The sequence below is a fragment of the Athene noctua genome, chromosome 7 (assembly GCF_965140245.1).
Source record: "Athene noctua chromosome 7, bAthNoc1.hap1.1, whole genome shotgun sequence".
Taxonomy (NCBI): Eukaryota; Metazoa; Chordata; class Aves; order Strigiformes; family Strigidae; genus Athene; species Athene noctua.
In genome coordinates, this window is record NC_134043.1 from 28,855,213 (window position 1) to 28,876,599 (window position 21,387).

The 21,387-nt window shown below is 39.8% G+C and overlaps 1 protein-coding gene across 14 annotated transcripts in view; it reads left to right on the plus strand.

The window, feature by feature from the left end:
• Positions 1–21,387, plus strand: part of AGAP1 (ArfGAP with GTPase domain, ankyrin repeat and PH domain 1) — a 396,570-nt gene that overhangs the window by 104,113 nt on the left and 271,070 nt on the right. The gene's annotated exons all lie outside the window — the stretch shown is intronic.

Sequence of the window (21,387 nt, forward strand, 5' to 3'; positions counted from 1 at the left end):
TCTTCAGGCATGAGTGTGTCATTTAATTTCTGTGGTGGATTTTTGAGCTAGAAACTAAGGCTCTTTAAGTTCCTGTAAAGTGAGCAATTATTTAAGTGTAGGGTATTTGAGAATTGCAGTGGCTGCATTGTAATTCTGCTGAACTGTGGTTTCTGAACCTACAGGAGGTTGGCAGCCCATCTGGGGTCTTCTCATTGACGTCTCGGGCATCACTTGTACAGCATGTTCTAGTCCTGCTATTAGGACAGCATATGTGAAAAATGAAACACAAAATTCAGGTTTTTAGTAGACTCTTGTGCTGTTTGTAGCTTTTGTCCCTGGGCATGCTGTAAATCACTTCTGCAAATAATTTGGAAATTACTAAAAAGAACTTCAACAGCCTTTGAACTTCTGCAAGGAGAAAACATCCTGTGCTGAAGGAACCTTGACAGAATGGCATCATATTTCTCCTTTATTGTTGATTTTTTGTTTAGGGGAAGGTGGAGGATTTTTGTGGTTTGGAGTAGCTCGGCTCAGGTTTAAGCATTGCTCTATTGTTAAAGAGTCTCCTTAACATATCTTGAGGGGCTCAGTCACCCTATGATTTTTGGCATGGATATTCAGAGCTTTTTACAGCAGTGTAATGGCATGTTTAGTGTGAATTCTCGTCTATAATGCCGGTAGATGTCTTGTTCATCTTCTGGAGTAGATGACTGACTGAGGACCTAATTGGCAAATGCTTTTCATGGTAACTTCAAAATACTTAATGCTTACTGTATGTTTGTATTGTGTACCAGGCTAAGATACTAGCTTTCAGATACAATGTCTGAATTAAAGCATGGGAAACTTATACTGCTTATTCTTTTGCTTATGTCATTCCTGATCTGATTAATCTTTGGCATTTTATTCTTCAGTGTTGAATCGGACAATGTCAGCTTTCCATTTTTTAAAATGTGATTTCCAGCAGATCCTACTGAACTTCAGCATAACTATTTCTTTTTTTTGATAAAAATTATCAATAAAGATTGTAGTCACTTTTCTATTTAATATGAAAGATAAAGTGCATGACTCTGCAGAAGGACTGTTTAACTACCTGAATTCACCTTTCAACTTCCATAAGCTTGCTTTTTCTCTATATGAAAATGCCTCCTTCTTTAGTTGTATTAACTACTCTTGGGCTGCAGCTGTCATTTTGGAAGTCAGTTTTTCTCACTGTCCTTTGGGATGCTTGGGAAGGCAGTTGTCCAGTTGGATAAGTAGCAAAATTGATCGTTTTACATTGTTTTGTTGGTTTTTCTCATTGTATTTTGTGATAACTTCTTCTCATACTTCCCTTAGCTTCATTAGCAGTGAGACTTCTACAATATCTTAGACTTTGCGGAGACAGCTAAATGACTTCTGAAGGTGGTGTCTGTTTGATGTGACAAGTGCACTAGGAGTGGTGGTACTTTTCTTTGTTCCCTTGGCATAGCTTTTAGATCAAATGCAAGCTGGTGCATGGGGGTGTGTGTGTCTCAAGAAAAAAAATAATTAGAACTTCAGCTTGCCTTCTGCAGTGCAGCAGCTTTTAGGGCAGCAGGTGATGATGAAATCTGAAAGACAATAGGGAAGCAGAGTGCCTTTGTATTTACAAATTTATTAACTACTAACATGCTTAGGTAAGTCTTCTGGCCAACTGTTGGTGGCAGGAAAGTAAGCTTTGTGGCTGATGTGAATTAGGACAGCAGATGAGGAATTCTTGGGAAGGATGGAAGGACAGGCTCTGTAAAACAGGTTAACTACGTAGATGGTAAATATAGTTTGGGATTACTTGAATAGTAGATCAAAACCTTGTGAGCAGGCAAGTAATAGATACTGTAAGGTGTAATGATACAGTACTTAGAGTGATCAGCGATTTTCAGTTCTTGAGGTGTTAGGCATGATCTTGAGTAGATTTTTAATTCAGAGGCACAATTTTAAGCCTAAAATCCATAGTGGGTTTCTTATTCATTGCCTTTATCTCAGACTTTTCCTTCACAGAGACTTGTCTGGACAGAGGCTTCATTCATTAATTCTTTGAGAGCCCTCTGTGACTGCCTGCTGGGTTTTTTTAGTGGGGAAAAGCTATTTGAATTATTTAAAAGTGGATTGGGCAAATCGATTTGGTAGTCACAGGTGCTACTGATTGGCATGAGTATGTTATCTTGGGATGCTTATAAAATCATGTTGTGAGACATACCCCCAAGATCATTCTCCCATTTGTCAGCTGGACAGGATTGAGTTGGCTGTTTTAGTTTCTGCAGGTGGTGCATGAGCTTTCTAAACAAATTCTCATGTGAAGGGCAGCCTGTGTGGTGTGGTTTTTTAGATGATGCTGATTTCAACTGCATTTCTGGCTGTGCATTGTCAATCTTTGCTAGATAATTTTGTTCTTGTTGTGTATTATGATACCCAGAGCCAAAACCAGGTAATCGTGATTTTTAAAATTTTTTTTAATTGTTTTTTCCCCGAGTGTATCCTCAGCATAATTTCCAGTGATGATAATCACTTTAGACTGTTGTAGATGACAAACATGTCTGATTGTGTATATACACCTTGCTTAGCTATTTAGAAACTGGGATGCGAAAAATTTCTGATATGCATCATGTAGGGGATAGAACAGGGCGTGTTTGAACATGTATCTCAGCTGTAATGATGAGTAGGGTTAATTAAAACTCTCTTATGAGGTGGCCAGTGTAGAGGCAGCATTTCTGGGGCTTGCAGATACCTGCTGCAGGCTGTCGCTGAGGCAGTGGTGATGTGAGGGCTGATGAAGAAGGGCATTTTGCCCCAAGTGGAACATAATGTTTCAAGTTTGTAAATGTCTGCTGTCCAGTTCTTTTATAAAAACAGTAGGCTTGTATTCAGCATTTAGTTTTGTAATGCAGCCCAGCAAGACGATCCTGCATAAAATTGCTACATGCATTTTCAGCTTTTCCTTAGCTTTATATAAATTTTACAGCTGCTGCTAGGAAAAAGGGCAGCATGATTTGATACTCTTATTCCATTAGGCTTCCTGATAACCTGCAGCCCCAGTGAACTGGCCAGTCCCAAACAATATGTAAATACATGCACTTGCATTGGAGGCTGGCACCAAGGCAGGTAAGGTGAGCAAACTGTCAGGAGATACTCATCTTATTGTCGGAAAATGAGGTGGACAGTATAGATTATCTGAAAACCATATTCTTTTGTCATTTTTACTGCACATTTTATGAACTGGAACAACTGCGTTTTAACATAAATAAGTATGAGCTCCGAGAACTGTTCATTCTGATTTTATTTTGTAGTGGATGTTCTGTTATCCAGATATGTCTTGTCAAATCGTTAATGTTGTGTGGTCTCCTTTTTTCCATGAGTTGTCAGTAATTTGCATAACGTGGTGCAAAACCACCTTTTAATGGCTGATTAATGTTTCTGTGAGTCAGTAGAGGCATGAGTAATAATAGGTGGTTCTCAGCACATAAGGAAATACTTGCAAGTGATAAAGGTGAAGTGTTAATTGGAACCAGCTGATACATACTGTGTTACTTCTGCCTTATATTAAATGGTCTGGAGACTTGTCTTTCAGATGTTGTGAATCACCCAAACCACCCATTATAAAATGAGTTGGATTTTCTTGGTTGGCTCTTGTTCGTATTTAGGATCTGAAACGTTTTATTTATCCATAAACATGGAAGAACGTTACAAATGAGTGGAACAGGGAGATTACAGGACTGGGAATATCTCATTTTTAGAGTTATAACCGAAGACAAAAGCCTGTCCCCTTATTCTCCCGCATGTATAGATAATAAACACATCTGCTTAATCTGAAGATTTCTGTATTTTAAACCAGCTTTGGATCTCCCTAAACAGACTATACCAAGCAGGAGGCGCGTTGTTTTTCCAGGTCAGTTCTCCGTGAGGTACAACTTGATGCTATTTTACTAATCTTGGGGTTAGGTGACTTGCTGTTGAGGAAAAAGAAGTCTGGAATGTGGTTGGAACAACGTTACAAGCATCATTTGGGATCAAGTTTCAAGCAGAAACTTGTTGCTGCCTTAGAAAAGCTGATCTCTAAGGCAGTAGTGGCAGTACATGACACTGATTGCTGCTACAGTGCACTGGCTAAGATAGTTGTTAAACACATGCCCAAGTGTAGTTTGTGCACTAGATTTCAAATTCGGATGGGCTTTTTCCTTGGTTATTGAAATATCAGAAGCTTTAAAAACACACTGAATGCAGACTGAAGAAACCCTGCGTCACAGAGCTGTTTGGAGTTACGTATTTAGTCCTGGGGCAGAAAAGTGCCTCATAAAGCAGCCGGGCTTGGGTTCCTAGAGGAAGCCCACTTAGCTTGTTTGTGGCAATGCCTCGGAGCCGTTCATAGTGTGTTGGGTTGCAGGCAATACTGTGGCAGTTAACCCTCACCGGGGAGGTGAGATTTTCATACATCATACCTTTGGGAACACAATTTCCTAGAGCAAGGTGAAGATAGTTAACTTGGAAATACTTTTTTTTCCTTTGGTTTTGAAATCCTTCCCTTTCTCCTATGCCTTTCACTGTCAAGTTCAGACTTTTATTATCTTATAAATAGTATCATTAATTGACAGTGTAACCTGCAGTATGGTAAGAAAACCCTCACTTCTAGAAATTAAGTGGAAACAGCAATGGCAATTAAGTGTGTGGTTTTAATACCATGTCAGATTTCTTAAAATAAAAATAGTATAGCTATTAAAGGTTAATTCTGTTAGGATATTTCACTTAAATGATAAAGAAAACTATCACTTATGTGACACACTGTGTGGCCAGTGATATGTTCTGCACTGGCCATTGCGGGAGAAAGCTGGAGTTTCGTGTAACTTTTATTTCAGATGCAACCTGCTACTGCTTGTGCAGACATTGCAGTGCATGCTCATTGTCAGATCACTAAACCTCCTGCTGAAAAATTATTAGGCAGAAAACTTCTTTGGGTTATCAGTAAAATCCAGTTGTGCTTATTAAGTTTCCTGTCATGTGCGGTGTGTGTGCCTGACCCAGCATGGCAAGGCGATGCGGTTGAAAATGACCACGAAAATTTACTGGCTGCTGTACAGGGAAGGAAAAGCTTGGTGCTGGAGGAAAAAAAAACAAAACCTGTATTGTTGAGATCGGGTTTATGAGAATGTCCTGTGGCATTTCAAAGAAAGTTATGTGAAAAACCCACTTCCTAGATAGAGCTTTTAATGATGCTACATGGGTAGTTGGGCTCTGGCTTGCTTACGCGGTTTCAGTAAAAATGCTGGAAGAACTGAGTACTAAAAATATGTTCTTAACCCCACAGCAGTGGTTAATGTAGGCTTTCCTGAAGGAATGAATCCCTTTAATTAGTAAGACAGTGAAGTTTATTTTGGGGTTTGCTTTGTTTTCAATTTGGGATGTGAACTTCTATGCACTGTAGTTTAAAAAAAAAATAAAATCCTGTAGCTATGACGAGGCCTGTTACAGCTGTTGGCTGCAGCTGCAGTGTTCACTGTGCTCATCCTGGTACCTGCCTTTGCCTGGGAAAAAATAAATCTGCTTAAACGGGGAAGAGGAGCCAGAAATTGTTCTGATCTGCACCAGTAGCTGATTTGATGTACTAACCACATGTTATCTCTGTATATGCTATCCTAAAGACAGTTTGAGTTTCTTTTTCTTCATGCAAGTGCAGCTTTTGGTAGCACCATGGAAGGTTGAACAGAAATTGTCAAAACTTGTTTTAACTGCAGAAAATCAGCACACATCAGTCAGGTAAATATGTCAAATGCCGTCTCATCACTGCTGTCCTTGAGAACAGGATTGTCAAAATATTTGAGATCTGACTGGCTGGTCCGTGTTGTCCTTTGGTCTGCTCTCTCCTGGGACCACGCTCTGGTCTAACAGAGGGTGATATGGAGAGGCCAGGGGATCTTCACAGCGCAATTGTGCTTTGCAGAATCAGAGAGAAGGTCCCCAAATGAAAAAAAGGGAGAAACTGATATTTTTGCTCCCTGAAGATGAAGCTTGCGCTGTGTCTGGTTGGAGTGGCAGCATGTGGGGTGGCCCTGCAGCCATTACAAGGCTCCCACAGAAGAGCTGTGCACAGCAGGGAGAGCTAGTCCCTCTGATGATTTCCAAGACACTGGAAACGTGCATTTAGTGTAGCATGTTCTGCTGCTGCTTTTGGGGTGGTTTTGTTGACATATGTATACTGTAGCTGTTTTCTTTCTGTTTTTCCATTGTACTGCTTCCAAATAGCTGAGCTTTATTACAGGTTTAAGGCTGCACTTGGTTGTGTTAATTATTTTTTTAAGAGCATGTGCTAGTGTTGTTGCTAGAGTAGAGGCTGACACCCTTCTTGTTAGCTTTGAAGTACGTTTTAGATCTTTATGTGTTTCTGACTTTAAAGTTTTTTCAAAACATAAAACACATTCTCATAATGAATGTCAGTTGCTAATGCAGTTGAGTTTACCTTAGGAAGTGGTACAAAGGTGAAAAAGAATAAAAGCCGTGATGGGATAACTGGCCTCCGGCTTTCTTTTCTCCCTTTATGAAAAGGCAATAGGAGATTATGGCATTGACAGGGAACAGAATATGAAGAGAGAGAGATTACTTATGTGTTTGGATGCAGGGATTTAGCAACGAGACAGTTTACAGTGTGTTTAGAGTATGTCATAGGTCAGGCCAGAACAGTGTGAAGATGCAGCAAGACGACTTTTGCAAAAATGGATTCTTTTTCCAACTTTTCCTTTTAATAGGGATCACTTCCGTGTTGCAAAACAGTGGATACAGAAAGCATTAGAGCAGGTTTGTAGGAAAGGAGGTGCAAGTCTCTTAGTTGTAGCTAAATTCTTTTCTGATTCTTGAACTCTGCATGGGCTTCTTTAAAGATAAAATTTCTAGTACAGTCATTTGAGTTTAAAGTACGTGCCTGAGGTGAAGGGAACCTGGTGAAGCTCTGAAAACATACTTGAGTTTCTTGGCTTCACCCAGGAAACACAAATGAGAATATAGCCAGCGGGCAAGATTTTTGCAAAGACTGAGAAGAGTTTTATTCCCGGGTGAATGTTCTTAAAAAAATGTAATATTACCAGTTTTAGCAAAACTAAAAAATCAGCTTTATAAACCTCAAATGGAGAATTAGTAAATTGATATTTGTGTATAGCCTGGCTTTTTTTGCTTCCAATAAAATGTCATGGTGGCCTCAGAGGCATGTCTGGTTCTGCCTTGATTTATGTCCCAGCAATTCGAGGTATTGCACGACTTCTTCAGGTGATGTGGGAAGATCGGTTGTGAGCGTGGCTTGTGTAATGGTGATAAGCAATATAGTAATGATGATAATCATTCTCTTCCCTCTCCCCTGACAGACTTGATGTGACATCTCAGACCTATCAAATTTAGCAATAACTGTTGAGGTTTGGAGAAAGTTGTATTTAATGTGAGCTGGCATGTGGTTTCCAGCATCCTTTTTGCCAGACTCTCTTGCTGGGGCTTCAGAGTGCTGGATGAGTCAGGGGTGAGGTGGGACAGGCTGCCTGGGAGGAGAAGGCGAAGGAGTGATAGCGAGTGGTTGCAGATCTTGGGATTACGGTGATTGATTTGCTTACCTTCAGCTCCCTACAGACTTGCAGTTTTATCTGTGAATGGAAGTTGAAAGAGGCTTTGTTATAGTTAGTCACAGAGTCTAAAGTTCAGCTGACAAATGTTTTTGAGTTACCAAAATAAATAATTCCTACTTGGATAGGTCTGCTGTTTTCTGAAGTGTGTTGTAATAGCAGGTGCTTTTTAAATAGGAAGCTCAGGAAGGAAGCTGCTTTTCTGGTGGTGTGTTTAGTCACATAGTACCTTTTTTAACTGTTTTGCTGTAAGCTAACGTAACAGTTACTTTAGGGCAAAAGATAATGGCATCCCTGAGTCCTTCAGTCTTTGCGTTCTCTCTGCTTTAGAGCTGTGTCTCTTGCTCAGCTGTGCAGTATGTTATGACAGAGGTTTTTACCGTGCTTTGGTTCTGTGATGGTTCAGTGGTTTAACAGTCTCTTAGGCAAAATGGTAATGAAATTGAGTAAGTGGGTGTTATCCTTATTACAGAAAAATAAAAACTAACTTGAGCGTCTGAAGGAGCACCTGAGATGAGTATTGCACTGCTTACGAGTGCTGCTGAAGCCGAGTCTGGGTGTCCTGGTGTGGCAGCAGAGAAGGACACCAAGGGCAGGGGTGAGCATCCCGGGCGCCCGACTGTCCCTGGCCTGTCCCCAGTGATGGCCCTTTCCCTGCCCTGCGAGTTTAGGGAGGCAGAGGCCTCCAGACAGACACAAACGGGGTGTTTCCGATACCTGCCCACACCCCAATTTCCTGCTCTAGGTTCTCCATCTCAGCTATTAGGAAATAAACCTTTCTATCTTAGCGGATCTATTTGCAATTGAAATAAAAAGGGGCCCCTTTTCACTGTTTCCTTGTTGCTGTAACTAAGGCTTTCACATTGGTTCCAGCTCAGCATTAATTCCCTTTGAGAGCATGCCTTGGATTGCATTAACATTTTTTTTGACGTTTGACAAAAGCCTTGTTTAAACAAGTTAGATGTGCATCAGGCTAATAAATATAAAACCCATCAGATTATTCCTGCTGTGCTGTTCTCTGGAGAACACTGTCTCATTTGTATATTTTCCGCTAATCATCTCCAAATCTTGCATGGGTGATATCAAGTTAGGGAAAGTGAACTTAGTATTACATATGGTATAGTCAGGGAAAAAAAAGCTCTGTTTTGACAACCAACATAGCAATCTTGGAGACATGACTCGAGTTCTAAAAAATGTTTTCAGAAATGTGTTGCATAAACAAGTCATAATTTCCCTTGTGGAGAGGGTAATGTTTTTCTAGATACACTTCTGTACAAACATGCTGGACCCATTTTCTGTAGCCCCAATTTAAAGAACTGAAAAAGTAAATCAATGATTGTATGATGCCAGAGCACAGATTGTGGCTGACAATCAAGGAAGTTGGGCTGTAAGTCAATTTGTAAGTAATTGAACTTTGATACTGCAATTTTTGCATCTGGGTGCTGCGACTGCACCAGATGGTACAGGGCAGCAGAAGAATAAAGCATCCTCGATTGCACCATTGCTCATTTTACAGTCTTGTCTAGCACTGCTTGCTTGCAGGTTACTTGAGAGGGAAGAGCATTTAGGCATGTAGAAGAGTGTTGGTTTGCAAACTGAGTTACTGGATCACACCCATTTAACCATATTGACTTCATCGTGACTGCATGGGTGTGACGGGGGGTAGAGTTTGCCTCCGTCCGCATTAATCACACAGCATACAACCACCAAGCTGAGAAACTGAGAATAAACTCTGTAGATGGATGGATAAATGATGTATTGGGGAAGGGTGGACTTGGCTTTTATGGGGGAAATCATGTCTCCTATTTGCTGGTGTTCTTCAGGGGAGGACAAGGGAAATGGTTTATTTTGATGACTGAAAGAGTTGCTCTTCCTAGAGACTTGAGCTAAGCTGCCATCAGATAAGAGGGCAATCATGTATAGGAATAGTTGATTTTTCCCTTTGAAAAAACCCAGCAGCTAATTTTGGAGGAATCTGTGCTGCAGCCTCTTCTGGTTAAGATATTGAGAAGTGGCCTGGGAAAGGGGATGAAAGAGGGTGACAATTTATAGTTTGTTTGGGGTAGTAAAAAAACAGGAGCTGGTTGTGCAGAGTTACAGAAAAATCTTGCAATGGTTAGTGGTGGACCTACTGGCAGATTAAACTTAATGCGGATGAGTGCAAAGAGTCGCATGGGGAGAGGGCAGTTCTAACTCATGTATCACAGCTCTGAATAAGCTGTAAGTCTCGGTAAAGGTCTTGGCATCTGTAAGAGCTTTGTGGAAATCACGAATGAAGTGCTCTGCAGGGCTCAAAGCAAAGAGTGTTAAGGACAGAAAACAGAGCAAGTTGTCATGCCTCCATTAAAAGGATGTAGCGTGCACATCTCTGGAGGCTTTGGGGGGGGTGATTGTGGTCCTCGCATCTGGAAATAAGTATAGGAGAACAAAAAGGTGCATTTGGAAGGCAGTAAGTTTGGTCCAGGAAACAGCTAATCCAGCTAAGCAGGGTGGTGCACCCTGACAGGGGGAAGACAAGAGGGATCATCCTGAGAGAGAAGGGGGGTAAAGATGGAATCACTGTGGATTATCCCTTTTTATATAAGAATTAAGTAGCGTCTTGTGAAACCAGTAAGAGTCAGATGAAAAAATAACCCGATAAATTTTTCTTTTGCTATGATCCAGAAGACAATTGAGCTGTGAGTTGCTGTAGGACCGTGGGAGTAGCAGTCTTTAGCAGAGATGAACAGCTATTAGCTGATGGATAAAATGCGTGAAGGGCTGGACGTATTTATATGAAGAGTCTGCTTCTGTCTGAACTGCATGTTGAGCTAAGTTCAGGGAGAGGAGGAGCAAGGGGGTGTGATGCCATCTCATCCGTTCTTGTCTACTGCCAACCTATGCCAGAGTACGAGGGCAGGTGAATTATTGGTCTGGGTTTTGGTGTCCACCACTCTTAACAGTTTGTGCTTTTGTCACTGTTTTATTAAGCATGACTTGATAGTCCCTTTAGCTCCTTCCTCCTATGCTTTCTCTTCCCCCCACCCCCCCACCCCCAAGGTCACTATGGTTTTGCTCATTTACTGTGATTTACTTCACATTCTGCTGCTTAGGCTTTGGTGATGCTCAGATGTTGCCCCAATATAATCTCTTCTGTGGAATCCCACTGATGAAAATCCTTTGGCTAGCTTGACTTTTCACTGCATGCTTGGTTTTCATTGAGTATTGCTGCTGTTGTACCTGTAAAATAAGTGGTTTTTCCTCCACAGGTAGTCACCAAGTTGTTCTTGTTTATTTTTTCACCTGTTTTTGTTGTTGTTGTTGTTGTTGATTTTTGTTTGTTTGGTGTTTGGTTTTGTTTTGGTTTTTTTGAGTTACATCCATTCTTATCTATCTGGAAAGCTAAAAGTATTTTCAGCCTGCCAAGCAATGAATCTCAGTCAATTTTTTGCATCTCTGTTGTGATTTTTCTTCTTTCTGCCTTGCCAAATAAAATCTTTTTCTTTATTCATTTAGAATGTTCTCCTTATTTTCCCCACTTCATCTTTTTATACTCTGACATTGATCTTTTGCCAAATGTATTAGCTGTCTCTCTTAATCTTTGATGCATTGTGGGAAGGTTTCTCATTAATACTCAGATTTGAATAAGAAAGGCTAATTCCTTGTTTGTGTCTGTAGTCAGGAAAGACAGCATAGGCTATGATATTTGAAGGTGTCTCCTTTTGGGTACTTCAGATGTCTTCGTTCGGACACAGGTTTAATTCAGTATTTTTAACCCTGATATTCTGCAGTTTTGTAAGCAGCACCTCACTCCCTTGATGTCTTGAGCTTGGCTTGTTTACAGCTCAATCTTATTGCCACATCTTCATTCTGTTATGTTTTGGGGTAATGTTTCCTGTGCTGGCAATACCCTTCCCTTGAGAGAGGATATGGTATAAAACAGATCTCACCTTTGACACTGACCTGCTTTCTAGTGAGATCCAACAAAATAAGACATTTACCAAACATTTCATCTCCAGTGGCTTCTTTTTCTTCCTGGAGTCCAATACTACTACAGTTACTTGTTTAGCTATGTTCTCTGAGACTTTGGTGCTTACAGAAATAGCGTATTGCCTAAAAAAAAGATACTATTTCATTTCAGGATGCAGATGCAACTTGAGGCATCAGGACAGCCCAGAGTCCTAGGACATGAGCAGTGCTATGTTCAGGTGCTTCTCCTTTTGCGAGAATATGAAGCAATGTGGTAGACTTTAGCCATGTGTATTTGACAGGATTGCTCTAGCTGACATAATTTGTAGAAACAATTTAAGCCAAGGATGTGTTTTGTTCCCCTCCTCTGCTGAATGTGAGAGCAGTGATATCTCTGGGTTTGCCCCGTGCACACACTTGGGAAGAGGCTATCTTCAGCGTGACTGGGGAGACAAGGGGGTGGTGGGGTGTCAGAGCCAGCTGCCTGGAGTTTGTCTGGTTTGTATGTGACTCCACTTGGGCAGGCCTGGTTTTTCTGTTGTGCTTAAGGAAGTACATTTCACTTTTTAAAAAGATAAGACTTCAAAAAAAGACTAATAAGACTTTAAAAGAACAACAACCAAACAACAATCCTTTGTTTCAGAGTGATCATTTACTTTCCTACTTTTACTGGGACAGGGAACAGCTTTACTGCAATGATGCTTTTCTCTTTTTATATTCCTTTTAACTTCTTGTGTTCCCATAAAAGGGGCCAGACAGGGACCAGTATTTTTCAGTGTCACCTTTTTCCAAGGGATGCTGCTGAGTATTAAGAAACGTGCGTTTTATTGGAATTCAGATGTAATCCTGGTTGTCCTCGCTCAGAACATCCCTCTTTGAAGTGTGCTGTGCTTCTCTGATGGCAGAGTTGTCTCAAGAGAAAACAGTGGTTTTATTTGCGGAATTTTAATTTTTCTTTAACTCTGTGTCAGCTCTGTAATCCAACCCACTGTGAAAATACAGGGAGGGGGAAGGGTTTTTTTAAGTATATAATTTACTTTTCCTTATAAACAGCCTACAGCCAAAATATCTTCTCTGGTTGGTTTTGGAATTGAGGGGGATGGGGGTGTGATTAAGGTGACTAGTCTTGGTTGAAGCTACATTGTATTTAAGGACAAAACAAGTATTTTGGTGGTGTTATCTGTAAAACTTCAAGCATGAAACTGGTTTTGGGAATATGGTTGGAAACATTATACATCATTCAGTCCTGTTGTAGGAAGAGTAGGACTTTTTCCAGCTGTGAGAGCTAATGTCTTTGAAGTCACCTGAAAGCCATGTTTTCAGCAAGGTTGAGTATAGTTGTACAGGTAAGACAGATGAGGGGGAATATTAGCAGCAACAAAATACTTTTCAGTTTGAACAATTTAAAAATTCAAGACAAACTCGAAATGCTGCGGTGACAAAGAAGTGCTCTTAAATTCCCAAACCCGAAAGCGTATTTTAGGAAAGGCTGACTCCTTGACTGTTAAGATTGTATGGCTCTTCACATCACCGGTCCTCTTTTTGTTTCCATGGCAGCGCAAAGGATAACACCGTTGCAGCTGTCAGTTGCTATTGGAAGATAGATCATGGGTTTGACCTAAATATCTATTTAATATAGTTCTCAGTTACAGGACGTGGTTTTTCAGATGTCAAATATATGTGGGGCTTGTAATGAGTTTCAGCTGAGGTGCCTGATGCCTTAAAGAAGCTGAGCACAGAGCTGTTTTCCATTTCTACAATTAGCCAGCGATAAATCTGACCAGTATCAAACATTTATGTTGAAACTGTAAGAGCAATTAGGATTTTATCCTTTCTGACAACACTAGAAGGGATGGAGTAGTCTTTTAAACTGACAGCTCACAGAAATCCTTCTTGTTTTAGGATTGTAATTGAATTGCTATATGGCAATTTCATGACTTCTTCTGCAATGTGTATATTAATCCTGTTAACGAAGTGTAAATACAGTGTCATGCGTTATGGGACGTGACTTCCCAGCACTCTCACCTCAGCCTGGTTGGAGTTCCCAGCTGAAGCTGTGCAGAGGAGGGCTGGGGGGCACAGGGCCACACTGCAGTTCTGCTTTTTGGTTAAACCACATAGGAAGAATAAATGACATTTCTGCAACTTGGGAAAGAAAAAGGTGTCTGTTTGGAGTTGCATAGTTGTATCAGTAGTTTCTCATTGGCATAGAGAGGAAAGCCATATTCTCTAATTCTATTGGACTGAGTGAGTAGGGAGGAAGAAGACTTTTCCTGATACTGATGGTTTCTAAAAATTTTATATGTTATTGCTTTGTACTTACTGTTCATAATTGTGTACAGAATAGAATGTATAGGCAGAGAGGATCCATATGAAAAGCTTACTGATTATTTTTTTTTTTTGAACAGGTATAAGATGAATGAGAAAATTAATATAGAAAAAGGGCCTTTTGGAATATGACACATTCTTTCAAATAATATTTTATGCAGAGCTCAAAGATAGGCATGTCAGAATATTTTCTGCTATACTGTGTTGGAACTGAGTTGGTGCTTTGACTTGAAATGCTGGGGGCTGAGTTGGAGAGGATGTATGTCAAGAGATTACCCCTCCTCTGAAAAATGCATATTTTATTAGTATCACAAGTCTCAACCCTAAAGTTGCATGTTTCCCTCTTTACTGAGAAAATTAGCACACCAGCTTTGGGAAATACATTCTGAAAGTGCTCCTTTGATACGGCTCCAAAAGAGAGATGTGTGTTTATATCTGCATCTTTGTGGGCAAGTGGGAACTTGTAGGAATATCTTCTGTACCTGTTCGCTCTCAGGTTTTTATTTCAAACTAGGAAGTAACTCTAAATATTGCTTGTAATGCAGAAATTATTGAGGGGGATTAGGGTGTCATGCAGTTGTTGGTACTTTAACTTTCTTTATCTGTTTTTGAGGGTTCCTGTTCTTATAAAAAAGAAAAGGATCTTTTGCTGAAGGTTTCCAGAGAAATCCTTTGGCTTTTTTTTTTTTTTTTTTTAATAGCTTTTCCTCATTTAAAAGGACAGCAAAGGGACTTTGGGATAGCCTGAGGGAAGCTCTTACTAAGAAGTTTTCCAAGAATCATGGAAGATTTAAGTCTTTTCATGTCGTACTGCAGAGACATCTGCTTGCTCTTCTCTCATCCTTCCTTTTGGACAGGTTTGCCACTAGGTTTTCATCTCAATCAGGCAAAAAGAAATCTGTGAACTTCTCAGACTTTGGATTAAATTGCTAGTCAAAGGTGAAATATTTCAGTGACAATAAAGGATAAAACAAGGTTAGTAGAGCCCTGGCTGGTGCAGTACAAGGAATGAAGAAGAGCGTCCTGTGCTGCACTTGCTAATGGTGATGGTATTGGGGCAGGGATGGTTCTCCTAAAGCATTAATCAACAGACTTCATTGGCTTGTGGAGATTCCTTCGGCAGGAGGGACCCAAAGAATGGGGAGGGTGGTGTAAATCTAATCAGCCCCAGTTAAAAGTATTTATGCTGTGGTCTAGTTAGCTGCCCTGCTGCTGTTGCCCATGGCAGTAAGTGGAGTTTATTTAGGTTATCAGAGGGCTTCCAGCATTAAAAGTGAAATATGGGATAAAACAGACTCCTGAACAACTAAGACAGGCTTTTCCTGTGGTTATTTCTGTAATTGCTGTGAAACTTCTCCGGTTTTCATACGTGACTTCCCTCTCCTCTTCTGAATTATGGACAGTTCAATTGACCTTGAGCTTGTTGTCCCTCAGTAACATTGTTTTGCTAATATTTATTTAGCTTTTAGTGATTGTTCCTGGGTTTGAAGAAGAAAATTTGTTTTTCTGTTTGCAAAGTTATTCTAAGCAGGGCTTTTATATATAGTGTTGAAACAGTCAGACCTTTTTGGAAGTCTGCTGTTGTGCTATGCCGTGGAGTACAGAAATCTTGCCAGGAATTGCCATCAAAGCCCAGGATTTTACCACAACACTGTGTTCATGGGGAACCAAATTAGCATGTACACCTGGTTCTTAATATTGGGACTAACAGAGAAGGTGCCTCTGGCTGGAGCTGAGGTTCTAAACTGAGGTTTTAAAATAGCCATGGATCTTGTAGTTTGTGCTTTGGTGTAGTGATGAGTAAGTGGAACTGAGAAAATCTAAATGTGGTGGAAATTTAAAAGAAAAGAAAAAAGAAGAAAAAAGGGCTGTTTTGCAGAAAAGTAAATGGTGAAGAAAATGCAACTTATGCTATCTTCTTGGTGCACGTTTTAAAAATAAATGATTGACACCATGCATATTTGAAGCTTCTGATCACCGATGCAGAAGTTAAATGAACAGGACATACAACTGTGATTAATTATTGACAAAAGTCATTCCTTTCATATGTATAGTCCGTAGTTAGATGTGAAGGTTGAGTTCACTTAAATTCCAAAGTCAGGAAGTAATTCAAACAAGACTCCAGTTGATCAATTTCATACATGTGGTTCTATTTATTATGCAAATCTCTTCCAATATGTTTAAATCAACACGCGGTAGTGGGTTTTTTTGTTTCTTCAGCAGAGTATGTTTGTGGACTAACCAGTTTGTGTTTTGCATGCTGCAGTTTGCATCTAATGTTTCATAGTCATGCGGTAATTATAAGTTGGTTTTCTTTTTTTTTTTTGTTTTTTTTTTTTTTTTTTTTTTTGTTTTTTTTTTTTTGTGTGTTTTTTTTTTTTGTTTTTTTTTCTTTTTAAAGTGAATCCTCAAGCTTGTTTGTCATGTTCTATCTGCAAGTATTTGACCTTTTCACCTTGACTTCCATGGGTCTTGGGATTAACTTGGAATAAATCACTCCTTTCTGAGGCATTTGTACTAGAACTGAATTGGTTAGCTGGGTACTTCAACATCCATACTAACGATGGTACATGAACCTCGTTTTACTAAAGAGACCAGATGCTGTTTCATGACATGTTGCGTTTTTAACTGTCATTATTCCTTGTAAACATGCCAGTGTAAATTATATCAGGGAGGGAAGATTACCTCATAGATCTCCTAATAAAACTTTGTTGTTTTTTTCATTAAAAAGGGCAAGGGAAGACCATCTGTAATTTAATTGCAAATTGAAGTTAAATAGTATGGTGAAATTATAGTTTAAACAGTTGGGAAGAGGTTAAGCTTGGTTTTGTTTTTTTTCTTTACAGACATTTTTGTAATAAAATGGTATTTTAAATATTTTCAAGTATTTTGGACACTCAAAACCTGTGTGCATAGCAATAACCAGGTACTTAACAAAAAGGAAAAGGTAGATTTGTCAAGAAATCTAGCACCTTGTCAAGTTAGTTTTATTATATTTCTTTTACCCTGATTCTATCGCTGATCAGAATGAACATGCCTGTATTTTATGTATTGAGGGTATTTGATGTCTGAGACAGTTTGTTTTGGAAGGTCATTGTGTGGGTTTTTGGTGCATTTCAATGAAGGAAGGACCAAACAGGATGAATAAATCCATGCCCTCAAGCTGGATCACTCTTCCTCTGCAGCTACTAGCTTTCTGCTTTGTCTTTTGTCCTCTTCACTTTTTGGAAATATACCTTTCATTGCCTCTCCTACCTGATTTATGCTTTTGGAATGTACAGATCTTACAAAATAATATTCAAATGATTTTTTTTTTCCCCTAGAACATTTTATAAAAAAATGTGATGGGGCTTCTGATGTTCTTGTTACCCATGTGAGTCTACCCCTTGGCTTAAATGGTGGATTTTTTGCAGTTCTCCAAATGAGTAGCAGTGATCTGTGCACTCACCTCTTTTTTTTTTTTCTTTTTTATAATCTTCTGTGGTGGTAAAATCCAACACGTCTTTTTTATTGAAGCTTGTTGACATTAATAGAGAGTTCTCACATTTTGTTTCACACACCAACACCCCCACCAGTCAGGCATAATGCTTGCCTGAGACTGATGGTTTTCCCTGACCCGTGAGAATCTGGTGATCAGCTGAAACCTCCTGTTGTACAGCCTTGGCTAGTTCTTCCTGCTGCCAAGTCTTGCAGAGAAAATGGCAAGTTTCATTTTTTACCCATTTACCCATCTTTTGCATGTAGTAATAAAGAAAAGAGTAGTGCATGCGCAAGTATGGGGGAAAGAGATGCAGGCATGTTCCAATTACACTACACAAACATATCATTAAACTATAGGAATGTATAGTTCAGGAATTAATTGTCAGGAACAAGTGTTTTGGAACAGAGCTGTGCAATATAAATGGTACTTGGGGTTATGAAAAGGCATACAGGGTAACTTAGGTCTGTCATACAGTTTTAATTAATACTTAGTCAAAATTGTTTCATGGAATCAGGCTTAACTGGAGTAGTCTGTCTTGATCTGATATTCCAGTTTTTGCATGGTAAGATGTGACTTGTTAGCTCAGCTGGAATGTTGCCGAGATACGGAGGCTATCAGTGTGATTATAGGCTGACTAACAAGTTCTGTTACCACTCTGAGTGGTAATCCAAAGCATCATATTCATAGGTGCAAATTATTTGTTATCTTTACCGGGGAGGGAGTAGTGGTTAACCATACAGTGATTTAAATCAGCACTTGCATGTTTACATGCATTTGAAATAACTGTGAATCTATTACTGTTCCATGAGTGATGACCAAAATCGTAACTATGTAAAGTTACAGAAGCATCACTTGAGAAATCTGTATTTTATGCCACCTGAAGAAGTAGGTTTGTGCAGAAAGGAACTGTTTAGTTTGTTGGCTTCTCGTTATGGTCAGTTCTTTCATATCGTGTTTGAGTTGGATGGCAATTTCTTCTCCTTTTCCACTACTTCCCAAGTCAGCAATAGTTCAAAGCCAAACCATGGAAATTGGTAGTTTACCATCAGGGCAAGTTAGGGAAGGATTCCCCTTCTGCGAAAGGCAGGTTTCTGGAAGTGGTAGTTTGATTCCTGCAGTTTTGGTGCTCTACAGACTTTCCAGAGGCTGTTGGAGAAGCTCTGGGACCTGGAACAAAGCAGTCACAACAGTGGTTGTATGTTCCACTCTGCTCTTGACAGCAAGAGGGGACCCCAAGGCCAAGGCACTGCTTGTCAGCTCAGTTTGGCTGCTTATATCCAGACTGTGATGATCCGATATCTTCCAGTGCTCACTGTAAAGGAAAAATCTTGCTTCCTTACAGGAGGGTAGGAAGAAGAACAGCTAGGCGAAGTTGCGGTCTTTTTTTGAATGTCTTAATTGTAAAGCTCCTAGAACAGGTCTGTTATGCTATGTTCTTGATTGAAATATTGCTGCTGGTTTGTCTGCATCTTTTAAGGTTATTTTCACAGAATCACAGGATCATCTCAGTTGGAAAAGACCTTGAAGCTCCTCCAGTCCAACCATGAACCTCACACTGACCGTTCCCAACTCCACCAGATCCTTCAGCACTGTTTCAGCTTGGCATGCTACAGAAGGTTCCCCCTGGCTTGCCCAGGTTGAGACTTGAAATTTTCACGTGTTCATGGTTTCTAGAGGGTCTTCTGGCTGGAGACAAGAAAACAGGGCAGTGGCTGCTCAGGTCAGGTGTCTCTACCCTGTGTGAGTCCTGTGTCCCTGCCTGTTTATATAGAGGGACACCTTCAGGTCAGACAGTCTCTGAACTAAATTGCTGTTGGTCTGCAGGGAAAATACATTATTCTGCAAGTATCTCCTGTTCTTTACTATCATCTACTGATCTCTGCCATAGTAAAATGATACTGCCATAGCTGAACATTTTGTCTGACCTGTTGCAGCCGTTTTATATGCTGATGTGGTAGTTTCTAAGCAATGCAGTAAATAATATGTATTCCGCCTGCACTGAATTACTTAAAACGGAGGAATGGTTTTGAAGGACTGCAACAGCTCTAGAGACACGCCTTTTTTTTTTTTTTTCCTCTCTACCCCAGCTCTCAAAGCATAGTTCATCCTTTGCCATCCTTTCTGTCCTCATTTTTCCCTTTTTTAGCTTGGAGCCTTTGGTCTAAGACTTCGATAATGTTTGACAAATGCTTTTCTGCTACTTCAACATAAACAGCTCTTTTTGAACTTAGGATGAGGTGGTAGCTAGAAGGTGCTGTTCATTATTACTATTTCATAGTGCTTCAAATTGTTACCTGTTAATTGAAATTGTAGTGTTTAGTTCTAAAGTTTTAGTTCTAAAGTGTTTAGTTTGCTTATCCCAAGCATATTTAGTCATCCTTGGGTTTTCTTCTATGGTAAGAAATGCTGATATGATCATGGAGGAAAAAAGAAAAATACTTATAAGCAGTATTTGCTTTCTTAAACCTTTACTAGGTAAATCAGAATTGACAAGCAGTGGGTTGCAGGAAAATGATTTGTGTGCTGCTTTCTGGTGAGACCTCACTGACACAAGAGTCTTGTTTTAACTGGTGTACAGCCTCATCCAGTATAGATGTTAACCTCAGACTTCAATTTTTGATCATCTCAGATTACTTCAAATCATGCAGCAGGAGCCTAATGACCGTAATGTTTTCTCTTGAAGCTGGAATACCAAAAGGTTAATCCAGTTCTTCAGATTATCTTAATATGAACCTTTGGTTTTCCTTCTCCTTCCAGTGAGTGGGTAGGCTGCAGCTCAAGATTGTAATATACCAAGTTATTTGTTTTTTCAAAGTGATTTCTTGTAAATACATGTCCTGCTTCTATTTGTAGCTGAAATTTAAAGCAATGTGATAAATAAAAATGGAGATGTCTTCCAAATTTGTGGCTAATATGCTTTTGTAATCTTGAGCAAAAGTAATATATTTAGTGGGGAATAGAGATACAATGCAAAATACAAGTTTGTTTTGAGATTGTTTTTAGTTAGGCAGGGAAGACTTGCTTACAGGTGACAGTTTCTTTAGTTAGTGAGGATACCATCTAGAGGGACAAGTTACTTCCAATTTTTTTTTATTTTCTGGATCAAAAGATATGATCAAATAGCCTTCTTTCTCTCCTGATTGGTGTTTCAGAGGGGAAATATGGGCTTGCAAAATCTTTGCTTGCTTATGGACAACATGGTCAGGCGTAACTTTTCACCTGTTACTTCCTCTAACGCTGGGAATTGGTTGTAGCACCAGGACTACTTCAGGGCTGTTGAATTACTGTGGAGTTGCACCTGATCTGCTTGGTAGGAGCATTCTGTGCATGTAAATTCTGTTCATTCATCTGGTTTGCATGGGTTTGGAGAGGGTTAAATCACAATTTGGAGTATATGCTGCTTGGATTTGTAACAGAAATGTGGTTATCTGTTTGCTTTCAGTTAACTAGACCTTTATAGAAGGAGCAAACTGAGAAATGTTTTTGGAGGTAGTAAAGTGGAGCCTTATTCTTGTGTGTGTGTAATTGTCAGTGAACTTGGGCCCGGGTGCAGCCCTAACAACTTTCTTTCCATTCGGAGCAATGATGAACTGAACTCACCAGCTTTCCAGAAATGAACTCTTTCTCACCCCCAGTAGTTCTTATTTAATTTTATACTGACATTGATAGTTGCAGTGTTGACATTAAGTATGGTGTGCAGTAAAAACTGACATGTTTTTAGAACTGGCAAATACTCTCATTTACCTGGGTGGAGAAGCTACTCCTTCGTGACAACTGCAGTTGTTGACATGCGGTGTGATGAGCAGTCCAGGGCTTTTCTTGTAGAGAAGAGATATGTCATGGTAGGTGGGAAGCAGCTTAAACTGTGTACAGACTGGAAGAGTCTTTTCACAATCCTGAAGGACTGGAGTTAGTTTGGGTTTCCTAATGCCAGTGGAGGTGATACAACTAGACTTGTTGCAGAGAGCACATCCACTCTGCAGGCTGGTGGTTTCTGGTGTTCTTGAATTTTTGTATAATTTATCTAAATCCCTAGTGTTT